General features: G+C 43.2%; 1 long non-coding RNA gene across 1 annotated transcript; it reads left to right on the forward strand.

Annotated features, from left to right (window-relative positions):
- Positions 1–4,408: 4,408 nt before the first annotated feature.
- On the forward strand, positions 4,409–11,108 carry LOC129497878 (uncharacterized). Its single transcript, XR_008662005.1, has 3 exons — positions 4,409–4,518; positions 8,696–8,759; positions 10,596–11,108. It is a non-coding gene; the product is annotated as an uncharacterized LOC129497878 (long non-coding RNA).
- Positions 11,109–14,899: the final 3,791 nt, after the last annotated feature.

Genomic DNA, 14,899 nt, shown 5'->3' on the forward strand with positions numbered 1-14,899 from the left:
TCAGTCAGGGTCCTTTCTGCTCAAAATGATCAATGATTATACTTAAATGAAATTAATACGTCTGGGGTATTGCTGGCTAATGTCAATGAACAGTGTAGTTTACTTAGGAGCTAGGATTGTAATAAGCAGCATTTCCCTTCTGCACTCCTCTTGCCCCTGGCTTGGCTCAGCTCTCATGGGAGGGCTTCTGCACCCCGAAGCTGGCAGCGGCCATCACATCCTCCTGTCGCCTATTGCGGAGATGGCGTTGTTGTCCAGCAGGCCTGGCACATGGGACACATGTCTACAGAACATGCATATGGGACTGCATGAAATTACTGGCCAGGGCCTGAAACAGCCTGATGGCCAGGGAAATAGAATGTGGCTGCTGGCTGAAGTCTGTATTCATCTGCTAATCTGTGAACTCATCCAATCAATTAATCAATATGTTAAAACCCTTCCTTGACCTCGGTCACTATGGTCCAAGGGAATGAGCCATGCCAGTAACACCCTAGGCCATAGCACCAGAATTGCATAATTGGTAATGGGGAAGTGGTAGTTCCCCAAACTACTCAGAGCAGATGGGATATTGTTATCGGAAGGGAGGAGAGTGGACTTGAGAAACATGTGCCTCCAGGGGACCTAAAGCCTGCTTCCAGGACCCAGAGCCCAGGGGGAGTGGGGGAGCTTCTGTATTCCCAGGGCTGGCTCAGGAAAACAGGATATATAAGAGTGATGGCCAGTCAGGTGCACTGGTTTTACGAGTCCAGGTCAGAGCCACATTTGTGAGTTCGTTTACCCTCACTCTGTCCATTTACCTACTCTGCATCACTGACGTGTCATTAAGCTTCCTTGTGTAACGGAGTCAGTCCTGCCTTTCAGACAACATGTGTATATGGTCACTTGTCTCTGGAGAACTTTCCTCATCCTATAAGAGCCAGGCAAATATCCCTGTTCCTGTGAAGGCTGAACTGAAGCACCTTTGGGGCAGCCACAAGTGTGCCCGGAGCCCACACCATCTGCTGGACATCTTGTCTTGCTTCCTGTCTCCTCTACTCAGCTCTGAGCTGTTGGATGATACATCACCCGCTTTGTCTCCGGAGTGAGGCACGACAGGACAGAGTACTTAGCAAAGGCTTGGTTAAAACATACATGAATAATTTAATGTCCTCATTCATCATCTCAAATCTCAGCAATTTTAGGTAGGAAATATCTCAAGATATGGTGCCTAATACATAGAAGCTGTGGAAATAATAAATAACTTGGATTTATTGCATCCCGGTTAGATAGTTTTATATGTTTTCCATGCACCATATCATCCCATCCTCCCTACCCATGTGCTGGGTGGGCACTGCTGCCTCTGCGTAGAGGTTCAACAACCTGCAGCAGGCTGCCAGTTAGTCATTGGTGGGAGTCAGATTCTGCTCACACCCTCTCTGACTCAAATGCCCGCACTTTGTCTCTAGCTCCTCGAACTTCCACTGGCAAGGATGGGGGAATTCCCTAGCAAAGAAGAGAAACATTTTAACCCAATACCAAGAAGGAAAGTGAAAAACTCATGTAAATGAAAAATCAGCTGTGAATTGGGGATCCCTGGGTGGCGCAGAGGTTTGGCGCCTGCCTTTGGCCCAGGGCGCGATCCTGGAGACCCGGGATCGAATCCCACGTCGGGCTCCCGGTGCATGGAGCCTGCTTCTCCCTCTGCCTGTGTCTCTGCCTCTCTCTCTCTATCTGTGTGACTGTCATAAATAATTAAAAAAAAAAAAAAAAACCCAAGTAACCCTGAAAGCGTGTTTGTCACAGGTTATGACAGGTTTATTATTTTTCTTTGAGGTCCTGTGTGTGTGAGCTGGGGTTGACTTCTCATGTTCACACGGGTCATGCTTTGCTCAGGAGAGCTGGTCTGTTGCTTCAAGGTATGAAAACTTGAACATGTCCAGAGGATAAGCCCTAAGGAAAATCATGAAGGGATTGTTTGTGAGCTGCTTCACATGGGTATTCACAATGCTTTAGTGTCTATGGACCTGGATTGATACAAATGTGGGGTCCCGTAAGGTATGTGTCCAAAACCCAGGCAACCAGACTCCTCAAAGGTCAGCATGAGAAGCAAAGCTGCTTCAGGTCGCTTTTCTCTAGAAATCATGTTGATGTCTTAGGATTTGTTTCAAAAGTGACTTTATGAGAAAAAAGTGGGGGGAGGAGGATTTTATGTGTTTAGACCATGGGCGGGAAGGCTGCCTGTGCCCAGTGGTAAAGGGCAGCTCTGTAGGTTGCTGGACCGCCTGGGGTCCCGCAGGAGCCCGGCCAGGGTGCCTTCTCAGGACAAGCCCCCACTGACTGCAGCCTGAACCCCCTCTGTGCTTGCACTTCCTCCAGACAAGCTTGTGGGCACCTGCGTCTCCCAGCGGGCATGGCCCAGCCCTTAGTCAGCCTGGGGCCTCTCAAGGCACGTGTCCCCCAACTCCCAGTTAACTTCATACGTTCCGATCTTCCTAACTGCTTTCCCCCCCTGAAAAAAATGGCAAAACCATTTAAACTTCTTACTGACTTGTTGACTTTATTTTCAATACTCTGACAGAGCAACTTTATTTCTTGTGTTCTGTAAAGCCAATCTAGCACGAGGGAAACAAGAGAGCCACCACGTCCTAGGAACTGTTAGGAAGGTTCTTCCTGGCATAGTTTTGGGACCTTGTACCTGGTCACACTCTGGGTGTGTTGGTGGGAGAGAAAGTAGACCTGACAGGCCAACGAGCAGCCGGGGAGCCCCTCACGGACGGAGCTTCTAGCTGTGTGGACGCAGCTTCCTGACCCCTGCAGAGGCCAGCCCTGCCTGGTCACCGGGCTTCGGCTCTCATGTGCTCACTGCTCCTCGTCTGGCAGGTTAGCTGCGGCCTGAGACCCCGGTGAGACTCGGAGGTGCACTGGGTGGTGAGGGGAGCCCGGGGGAGGGACGAGAGAAATCCAGTTGTGAGGATGGAGGCACATGCAGGGGTAAAGACAGCAAGGGCTAACTTCCGGGGCAAAAGGGACACTGTGAACCACAGAAAGACGCCCCAGCTCAGTGGCAGGTGGGCAGCCTCGCGCCAGCTGGCTGTGGGGCTCTCCCCTCACGCCCCGGCCACCTGCCAGCTCACCCACTCACCTCTTCACGGCGGTGATACCTTATGACACTGAAAACTGGCTAAAGGATGAAGAACCTGAGAAGGCACAGCCAACAAGGAACAGGAACTTGTACATGCTGGAGATACAAAGTCAGGACTCGGTCCTTTGGGGCAGGAAAGAGCAGACTCCGGTGGGAGGTATCACCAGAGCAAGGGTCGGTCTCAACAGAGAGCAAGGCCAGCACCCCTGTCTCCTAAGCCTTAGGGATGAAGTTGGCTGAGAGTAGAAGGTGAAGGCCCCTAGAATGTCTTTATTTCCCGCAGAGATGAGAGGCTCCGTGTGGGCTGGGACACAGAGCATCTGACACTAAGGAAATTGGGTGGGAGTGGGTCCGTGCAAATACATTACTGCGGCAGCCACTTACAAGTCGGGAGGAAAGTGTGACTAGAATTACATCTGTAAGCGTGTTCTTAGAGACTTGTACTGGCACTGTGAGAGTGGCCTGCAAAACTTTTGTAGAATGTCCAGCACACACATGAGGTGTGAGGGGAGGCGCGAGGGCCCATTCTTTTCCATGGTGGGTCTGCAGGGGGACAGCTGGCCGGGAAACTGCTGCACCACGGGGTGTTTACACCTCGTCATAGAGCAGATTCTTCCCTGAGTGGGGAAAGGGATCACTTGGCTGGTGCTCGGTCTCACTCAGGGGAGAGGTGGCTTGCCTGCCAGGGCATCAGCCCTCGGAAACACTCTGTGCAAATGCTCACCTGTCCCGGGATGTCCCCTGTGCTGAGTAGGGAGAAGAGGCTGAGGGCACAACACCCGCCGCACATCTGCATACTCGCCCAGGTGCCAGAGCAAGAAACCAGCAGGAGCAGGATGGGAGGATGAGGACAAGTGTTTGCAGAGAGCGGGGAGGAAGAACTGTCCTGCATCTGGTGTGCGGGAAGGCTCTGTCACAGCGTCGGGGGCAGCCTTTGTCCAGAATGGTTCAAAAACAGAAAATAGACTAAATGCTGGCTCTCAAAGCAAGCTCCCCAGTCCGGACCGGATGTCTGTAAATATCTCAAAAGACACTATTCATTTCCTCTTGGCAGCAGCCTATGAAAAGAAGGGGTAAACAAGTTTCCACAGGCCTTTTTTTTTTCTATTGCAATCTAAAAAGTTATTTTCATAAATTGTAAAGAAGAATGTTTGTTCCATATCCTTCCTGTTATTTTCAGGGCCTACCATTTAAGGGAAAATAGTGTAATTTTGTAGTTGTAAGAGACGTATTAAATATATTTTTTTATTTTTTTACAGATTTTATTTATTTATTCATGAGAGACACAGAGAGAAAGAGAGAGGCAGAGACATAGGCAGAGGGAGAAGCAGGCTCCATGCAGGGAGCCTGATGTGGGACTTGATCCCAGGTCTCCAGGATCACGCCCTGGGCCGAAGGTAGGTGCTAAACTGCTGAGTCACCCAGGGATCCCCTACATTTTTTTGATCCCCTATATTTTAAAACCATAAAAGACTTCATGTTGTCAGTCCTAAAATCTACTGTCATTGCATTAGTTTCCATAACTAAATGTTGTGTTAGTGTTCTTCATAGACATCTGGTGAGATACATCTCATTTCACTATGGATTTGGGGCCCTGCTGCCTTCCGAGGACAATGTGTTTTTACCAAGGAGTGTCTTCAATCTCTGTGGCCTTTCATTAGTCTTTGTAATATTTTATTCTCTATCAGGGGATGCAAATGCATGGATCAAGAGGCCCGTCAGAGTTTAGGGCTAGATTAAGTCTATGAAAATGTTATCCCAAGATGAATTTATGCTTACAGACAAGTGGTGCTAAAAGTATGAAACGCTAAAAATTCAGCATGGCATTATTCGGTGAGTTTTCTGAGTGAATAAGTTAGCCTAGTCGCCAGAGCTAACCAACCAGGTTTTTCTCATACAACCAAATATTTGTCTGAGCTACCAAGGCAGATTATAAGAGGTTCCTCTAAGCACTGTTAGCTCAGAGAGAAGGGAATTGGGTACCACTGTCTACTGTGCATCAATCAGCACAGTCTCTCTGAAGCTCATACCGACCTATTGCAGTGCATCTTACCGACGATGGCCAGATCTATGTCTCAGAAACTTTGCTCGGAAGCTGCCACTCATCCAACCAACAGCTTTTAATGGAAGATTCTCAGCCAAGATGAAGCCTCTTAGGGACATTGTTGGAGCCTTGCAGTAAAGTATCTCCAGTGGCTCTGCAGAACCAAATAGTCACATTTTGAGGGTCAAGACTAACGGTCAAATGATTCTCATATTTTGAAAGGAATGTCTGCCTGCTTCCAGGACAGTGCAGTTAGATGGAGACACACCCGGCGCCTGGCCTGCGTTCACTGTAAGGGATGAGCAGCAGACACCATCTCCAGGTCTGCCCCCGGACCCGGAGGGTCTGTAGCTCTGCAGGCTCGCCTCACAGCAGAGCTGCCAGTGTGCGAGGCTGGGTGGCAAGCACACGGACGTGGGGACAGAGCTGTGACCGAGGACCTCCGCCCTGCCCTTAAGCCCTCGCGGACAGCTGCTGAACAGGAGGCAGGCTGGCATGCGGGGAGAGACCCAGACCTGTGCCCTGACCCCTCTACCCTCCAGCTCCAGGACCTAGGGCTTCTGTGGGTCAGTCACTGCCTCAAAAAATGTGAATCCTAGGAGTGACAGTAGTATTTCCTGGGGCTTTTGAGAATGAAATGAGTTAATTTTATCATAAAAGCAGTTTTAATGTTTTTGGGGTTTTTTTGGGGGGGGGGGTTGTTTTTTTTTTTTTTTTTTTTTTTTTTTGTAGTGCTTTAAACATTTTCTAAAGCCAGCTTAATCTTGAAGTACTTCCCTTCACCCCACCCTCTTCCAAAGGTCAGAGCAATTTAAATAACCCCAGTTGTGCTGTGTCAGGGGGAAGGACTGAGCCACTCTCGCAGCTGTGGCCGGGGTTTGGGCAACAGACAGGCTGGAGGGGAGTTCACAGCCGTGAGTCCTGCTCTCTAGACACGGATGTGGGCAAAAGAGAGTCCACACACATAGCTGGAAAAATGGAAACACGGCTCCTGCAGAGAGTACTTCAAAGTCTGCACTCGAGCCACTGCAGATGGAGAGGCCAAACATGCTTCTTTTTCATATTCACTCTGAAACAGCATGTGGCCAGGGCCTGGAGAGATGTGGGCCACGAGGGCTGTGTGCGGCCAGAAGCAGAAAGCAGCACGCTGACATCAGGAAGGCGAGGAGCAGAGTATTTTTGGGTACTAGAAAGTCATACTGTTGGGGTAACATACTCGCTTGAGAAGACTATATTTTGTATGTGTTATAAGGGGATTACCAAAAAGAAATCTTCCCTTTCAGATTATTTACCTTGTTTAAAGGCAGACATTCACTGAGGAAAAGGAAATAGATGACACAATAATAATCTTGTAACCTAGTTTAAAACATGAATGATCTCTCCTATATATACTTATTTACTCTCTAGCTCTTCCATTTTATAGTAACAGTGATAAATGAATATTTGAGATACTTTGAGGATCACTAGCCATAAGTCTAATATAGTCCATACTTACTTTTAAAAATTTTGAAGATTATTTTAGAGAGAGAGTGAGAGAGCAAGAGAGAGTGCCTGCAAGTCAGGGGGGCAGAGGGAGAGAACCACAAGCTGACTCCCCTCTGAGCACAGAGCCTGGCGCGGGGCTCTATCCTACCACCTGGAGATCATGACTAAGCGTAAACCAAGAGTCAGATGCTTAACCAACTGAGCCAGCCTATCACCCCTTAATTAAAAATTTTCTAAGCAGTGTGTTATTAATTATGATTTATAGGATTTATACAGCAAGAGGAAAAAGAAAGTAGTTTGCAAAAGTCAAAAATATGGTTGAAACATCAAGCTGCCTATTTTAATTAGCAACCTGAATTTAATAAGCTAATAAAATTCTTAAAAGCACCAGCATCATTGTAGACATGCTCACACATCTGAACATTCTTTCTCTTGGTTCTCCCCTTACTCTTTGTCCTTTTCCTCCTACATTTCCATCAGATTTTCCATTCATCCTGGGTCCCTCCAACCTCTTAGGAACAAGGGTTCCATCCTTCACCTGCTGACTTTCTTAACCTCATGCTGCCCTTGGGAAATCTCATCTACTATGAAATAATGAATTATTGTCTACAATTCTACTTTTCCAAACCCAACCTTGACCTTTCTCTACACTTAGGACTCCTGTGTTGCCTGGGACATTTCCGGGTAGCTTAGACTTATGGTGGTTTAGCAGTGCACAGTGGTGTTTCCATCCAGCTTTCTCATCCTTCCCTGTTTCCCAGTCCATGGAGCCACCATATGGTTTCTGAACTTAAACTAAGTATCCTGCATTTATTCCCTGGTATTTGCTGGCCCGTTTATCTTTTTTGCTTCCCTTTAAATGATTCTGAGTGTATTCTTACCTCGCACCCATTTCTCCTTCCAGTTTGAATGACATTGGATTAACACACAGCTCTCTTCTTGACACTAAGATCTATTCAGTTTTTCAAGGCAAATTTAGTTTTTATCAGGCCTTTTTTCAAGAAGACTAATTAGGAAATAAATAATCTGAAACATACTCTTCAGATGTCTTCAGTTCCCTTAATCCGCATGGCCCCAGCCTCATCTGTTCTTTGGATCTTCAATTTAGAATCATGCCTGGACATTAAACCTACCCTATAATAACATAAATATGGTTATTGGATTCATTGAAGAGTAAAATTTCTCAACACAGATGGATCTTTAAAGTGCCCAGTATTCATTTTACATGTCATTCTTCTCTCTTTCCTAGTGCTTACTTTACTTCCTAACTGAAGTAACCTTTACTTCCTAACTGAAGCTGGCCATTTCCAACCCCAGGATAATCTTCACTTTTATTTACCACAGAAACAAAATATAATGCCTACCAACTTTTTGATGTCTTCTTTCTGCCTCAAAAACCTCTGACTTGACTCATCCTTATGGAAAGGATACTATGTTCTGTGTGGAATTTTCCTCTTGTCCAAAAATTGATGCTAAGGTCCAAAGTCAAGACCAGAAGTTCCTAAACATTCCGCATTCTAAACTCAAGATCCAAAGTCAAGACCAGAAGTTACTAAACATTCCACATTCTAAACTCAGAAATCTATCATCTGTTGGTCAGACCATCTTCCACAGGACTTACAGCAAGGGGCATCAGAGAACCCATCCCACAACCATTGCCTCATAAAACCCAGCTCATCATGTAAGAAAATTGAGGAGAGAGTTTTTGGGCCTTTGGGCCTTTTTGTAGAGTGTGATGTTCTGTAAAAGAAACTATGCTTCCTTCATTCTCTTCCCTATGGAGAGGCTTTTCATCTCCAAATTGAGAAAAGATACAAGAAAAATCACTCATAAAATTCAGAGTTCTGCAAAAATACCACACTAGCATTTTGTTCCCCATTGAAAATTCATTTAACCTTTAGACAAGTTAATATACCCTTTGATGCTAGAGCAGGAGCAAAAGTCCTGGAGAGAGAGGGCATGAGGAAGAATGAGGAGAACAGGAATGCTTCCTATATATCCTGGCTTTCCAGAGATCTAAGGTTGTGTGCCAAACTTGTCTTTAGGTCCTGGAGTTGGAAGTCTTGGAAGGAAGGTGAAGTTGTGGATGTGATAATAACATGGATTACGGTGAGTTCTGGACAGATTAGAAGAGAATTGAACCTTGCCCATGGTGGTACAAGCCAATGGATAAGGAATCTTTGTGTCTTCAACCCCTCCTCCCCAGGGAAAGCTCAGGAAGAGAAAAGAGAGGTAGTCAGAGTAAACCACACCCCAGTTCCAAGCTTATAGAGCTGCCTACTTTCTGTAGGGGATCTTTCTGTTGCAGAGGGAATAAAAACCAAATAAAAAACAACAAAAAAAACTTAAAGAAATTAGATCAATGATTTTGAATGATCAAGATTAAAAACTTAATAACATTTAAGAGAGTGCTAGGATTGAGCTAAAATTTTTAAGAGGACTACCACCAAGCAGGAAGATATCACTGAAAGCTGGAATCAAAAAAATTTAAAACTATCTGAAGTTTGTGTGATTTAAAAATAAATCATAAATAGCACAAGGGTCGGCAGGTATGTATTTTAACATTCTCCTTAAACCTTAGTTATTTCATTTCTTTGAACAAAGATCTGAATTGGAGATTGAAAAAAATACGTAGAACAAATAGTCTATTAATCAGTACTTGGTGTTTTTATGTCAAATAATAGACTTGATTTTCCTTTTTAATCAATGCAAATTATTATTACCCACAATGTCTCCATATTTTCTTCTTCTTTACAGAGTTATACATGTGGCAGGATTTAAGTCAAATCTCTTAAACCCTCTTTACTCTTTAAATTCCTATTTGTTGTATTCATTATTTAAACATTAAATTCAATGCTTAGTGGTTGTTCTCCACTATTTTATGAGGGTCTGCTGTAGCTTCCATTCGATTTTCAAGTCTTGGATGTGATAAATGTAATTTACATATGCCTCCAGACAAATCTGAATGAACGCAGTAGGTACTCTGAATGCATATGGCTATATGCTGCAAATAAGATCTCCCTTACTTTTCCAGCATCATTTAGTGTTATTTCACGGACCCTTTCTGGAAGGTTGGGAAACTACCCTTGAAGAGTTACTAGCTATACCAACAAAGCCATAAGATTTGTTCAAAACTGTAGTGGTCACCACATAATGAATGATCCTGTCAGGGTGTATCTGACTGACCCACTGACCCATTCTGCATTCATAGTCTCTGCTGCAACATTTCTGAAGTGCCAGAGAGCCCCGACGGGATGTCGTGGGACCCACAGGCAGAAATCACCCAGCTCATTCTGGAGTAGGTGTGTTGATAGAGAGCTCCCTCCTTCACTTGTACAGTTATCTGCATGATTGAAAACTAAATTTAAATATTTTCCCGCGGGGGGTGGGGATGTCAGTTTGATGTTCTGTTACCAAAAAAAAAAAAAAAAAATCTTTTTACATGTGAAAAGAGAAAATTGTATTGCTGGGTACAGTAATTTAGCATGTGTTAAAATTAAGTATCTCAAAAATCTACAGAGCCTGAAAAGGTGGATGGAAATGAGCTGCTTTCCAAGCTAATGGCACAAGAAATGACAGCTACGCTGCTCTCTTTTCCTCACACTTATAATGATCTGTTTCTCTCAGGGTTTGAAAGAACTTAAGATCTCGCTGCTTTCCACTCTGGGGTATAGAAGATTCAGAGAAATGAGTCTCGGGCTCTGGTGTGAGCTCAGAAGTGCCTGGTAGCTTCACTTGTGGTGCTCAGTCTCCATATGTGGTGCGTAAGCAACCAGGCAGACCTAGCTGCCCCTCCGGCCTCTCCACTTTCTGCCCTGCTTTGAGAAGGCAAAAATTTTTACAATTTTTATATCTTTTCCCTCTCTAGAAAGATCCTCTGTGAACCTGTATGATGTCTAATCTATACAGGCCAAATTGTTCTACATGTTCTTTTTTCCTATACAGACTTTCTTGAGGATCCCTTCAATCTGCATTTCAGAAGATGGGAAGCGGAGTCCACTAAAGTGCTCCCCACAGAATGGGGTTCCCAGAGCAACGCTGTAGGACGTCATTCCCCCAAATCCTGCCCCAACTGCGGCAATGACCAAATGGGTTTTGCTGCTTTAAAACACTGTTAGTGTTTTGTTACACAGCCTTGAATCGCTAGAACAAGGGACAATCATGTCGCTGTCAGGATGTTGGTGTGCAGTGAACACAGTGGGAAGAAAATACATGGGGATGTTGTGTGCTTGAAGATTTAAAAAAAAACATGTTTTCAGAGGTGATGGGAAAGATGTGATTTTATATCTGAAGTTAACTGTAGACATATTCTAAACCATGTTTTATCTCTGAGAAAATTGATTATGAGGGAGGTGAAGAAGCTAGCTCTATGTCAGCAGGTTACATTGTGCCACAATTGCTGCTTTCTGAATTCCTGAAAATGTTCAATATGGAGGAAGATGAGAATTAAAGTCTCTTAGTGACAACATAAAGGTTAATAAAATTTAAAAGGACAGGAGGCTTCAAATATGACTTTCTATTAAGTCTGCCATAAACACATAGGAATAGACCCTGGCTTTTAAAAGGAAAAAGGCTGATAAATACGTCTTTCCGCAGTATGTCTGTACATTGACACTTGTGATATATTTTAAGTGTATTCTCCCTGTGTGAGCTGAATATACTCGTGGTAATCACAGAGGGGAAAAAAGGAGAGTCCGGGATTCGTAGCCTCTTGTATTATGTGTACATATTTATACACATGAAAATATATGGACATGCATTCCTATTTTACATCTATATTGAGCATCACAAAATCAAGAACTTTTAACATCATAGCCAGCAAAAAAGGCTTACATGTAGGTGTAATTAGCAATGTGAAGCTGCTGTGGAAGGCCCATCACATTCCTCATGTTGGATTAAATGTTGAACTGTAGGAACAGATTCTCCATTCTCAACATCATCTCAGTTATAATCTATAAAACATCATTTACTACACATAATGTCAAAAGCCGTGGCTTCATTGGTAAAGGTACATTATGAAGAGACATATGTAAGCATTAATCCTATAAAGGAAAAAAACACAACAAAAAAAAGTTTTAGCTATAGGAAGCTTTAATGTAAGGATGGAGAAAGGACCCCATGCATAGGTGGTGTCATTTTGAGGACAATTCTACATCCTATGGAGCCGAAGCTGACCTGTACAAAATCCTAACTTCTCTCATTAATCACTCTGAACTGTTTCTATCTCCCACACATGATGTTACTTCTCCATTGCCCGTTTCAAACCTCAGACACAACCCAGGTGGCAGGAAGAGGTGAAGGTATGGTTACTCTGAAGGCCATGCCGATAAAACATGTAGGGTTTTTGGCGTTGGGTTCATGTCTAGGTGACTCAATGCATGGAACTCACATCCAGAAAAGAAGGTTACTGAGACCAGAAACTCACCAGAGGTGACTCTTGCACGAACAGCGTTGTAGAGAGGTAATATAGCACAGGTGATGTGGGTACCCATGGTACCATATTAATCCCAGCTCAGTCATCCAATAGTTTTGTTTTTAACAATTTCAACAATATTTACACCAATTTAATGGAATTCACAAAAATAATTAAATGAGTAAATTAATATAAGTACTTAGAGTTTCAGAATATAAATTCTTGATTGATGGTAAATACTGCTAGCTATTTTTCGTGATAACTTGTTCTCATGCACAAGTAAATCTTTAATAAGATTAATAAAGTTAATGTCAAGTTAATACGTGATGGGTACAATTTCAATTTACTGTTATATTTTAGTATAAAATATATTAATCATGTGGAAAATACAGAGAGTCATGTAAAAACAGCAGCATACCCATCACTCAGCTTTAAAAAAATCTTGATACTCTTTCCTATTAACTTTAGAGTTTGTTTTGTTCAAAAAATAAAACTATGTACATACTGGTAGCCCTTGGTACACAAGAACCAATCCCATTTTCTTTCCTTGCAATCCAAAGAGAATCTTGTAAGTACATGTAGAATGTCATCCTTATGTCTTCCTTTTTTTGTTTTGTTTTATTTATTTATGATAGGCACAGAGAGAGAGAGAGAGAGAGAGAGAGAGAGAGAGAGAGGCAGAGACACAGGCAGAGGGAGAAGCAGGCTCCATGCACCGGGAGCCTGACGTGGGATTCGATCCCGGGTCTCCAGGATCGCGCCCTGGGCCAAAGGCAGGCGCCAAACCGCTGCGCCACCCAGGGATCCCTCCTTATGTCTTCCTACCTTTAAAAGTATATTAGTGTCAGTAAGCTTTTCAAAAATTGTTTTTTTTTAGATTTGTGCATCTCTCTCTGTCTCTAAGTATCTCTGTCTCTCTACATATATGTATACATACAATGTATGCTCATTTTGTATATATATAAAACTATAACTGTACAACTGTATAACTGTTAACTGTATAACTGTATAACTTCTGTATAACTGTATAACTGCTATAAGCTCCCCATGTATGAATATATTAGGCTTAAAATCTATTGTCTTGTTAATGAGCATTTAAGCAGCTTATTTTTTTAGGATTTTATTTATTTACTTTAGAGAGAGAGAAAGAGAGCACAAACAGAGGGAGCAGAGCAGAGGGAGAAGCAGACTCCCCTCTGAGCAGGAAGCTTGATGTGGAACTTGATCCCAGGACCCTGAGATCATGCCCAAGGCAGATTCTTTACCTACTGAGCCAGCCGGGTGCCCCAGCATTTACATAGTTTAAATATTTGCCACGCTGTACACATCTCCTTGTGCCTCATCTTCATTTTTAAATTGGAAATATTAATAGTAACCCCCCCATAGGATTGTTGTGAAGAACAAAATACATAATAAATATAAGAATTTTACTCGGTGCCACATAAATACTATGCATCTCCCAGTGTTGTAAATACTGTTTCAAAGATCCTTCTGCACTCAGCTCTCTGACTCCAAGTGTCAGGTGGAGAGATGACACCCAGAAGTGGAAATATATGGTCTTCCAGGGTGTGCTTCATCAACTTGACTATAATTTTCCAGTCGGCTCTCAAAAGTAATTGTACTATTTTATGTTCTCAGGATTATATGGAATCTAGAGTCAGAATCCCTAAGAACCAGCTGTGTGACCTTGACAAGATAATTCTCTGTGACTAGGTTTTCTCATCTGTCAAGTGACTGTAACAATAATGTCTATCTTACTGGGTTGCAGTAGGGATGAAATAAGTTACATGTACAAAACATTTGGAACAACGTGTCCCACACCTCGACTGGACCGTAAATACTAGCTTTCAAAACTGTCACCAGCAGCTTAAGAAAGTTCCCATTTTTCCATGGGTAGCTGTAATTGCCTAATTTATTTTGTTGTTCCCTCCCTCCCTCACTCCCTTCCTTCTCTGTCTCTTTCTTTCTTTGCCAAACTGATGCGTGTGAAATAATGCTCCATGTTTGCTTTGATTTGCTCTGTTAAATAGACAGGTTACGTCCTGGAGGAGTCCCACCTTGCTGGCAGTGGTGATGTTAGTCTTTGAGCTGTTTCTGAAACCAATCCCTGGCTCTCCCTCCTGCTTCCATTGGGTCAGCGGCTTCAACCTGATTCTCCTCCCTCTTCTACCCCATTCAGATATTTATTTATTTATTTATTTATTTATTTATTTATTTATTGAATCACTGGATACTCTTTTAATTTTTTTCTTTTTGTGTATCCTATTTTCATATGACCCATTTCCATAGTCATCTCACTGCTTTGTGTTGGGAGCAGAGGGCTTGTCTCCTTTATAAATTTACAGACCAACTTGACTTAAAAATATTTTTTTCCTGAAAATAACTTATGTTCACTGTAGACAACATGGAAATAGATGAGAAGCATTAGTACAATAAATAAAAACCACCTATACTTCTGGTTAGGAAACATTTTTTCTGCCTTACAGATATGGTGGCTTTGGTGATTATTCCAGTAGCCAAAACGATCCCTCAGCAAAGCTCATAGGGTGAGCACCTACCTGAGCATGAAAACACAGTCTGGGCGAAGGGATGTCTTCCTTTCAAATGATCTGCTAATTCTTTGCAGCCCATAGTTCTTTGATTTCTATGAATCCACAGAAGCAGGCCCACCAAACAGAGTTTTGTCTGCTAACCTGGAAAAGTCTTAATATGAACGAGTCACTGGCAATGGGATCATTTTTAAGTCTGCTCCATTAGGAAACATTTTTTATTAAAGATTTCATTTATTTATTCATGAGAGACACAGCACGAGAGGGAGAGGCAGAGACATGGGCAG

This window comes from Nyctereutes procyonoides, unplaced genomic scaffold, assembly GCF_905146905.1.
Source record: "Nyctereutes procyonoides isolate TBG_1078 unplaced genomic scaffold, NYPRO_anot_genome, whole genome shotgun sequence".
Lineage (NCBI taxonomy): Eukaryota > Metazoa > Chordata > Mammalia > Carnivora > Canidae > Nyctereutes > Nyctereutes procyonoides.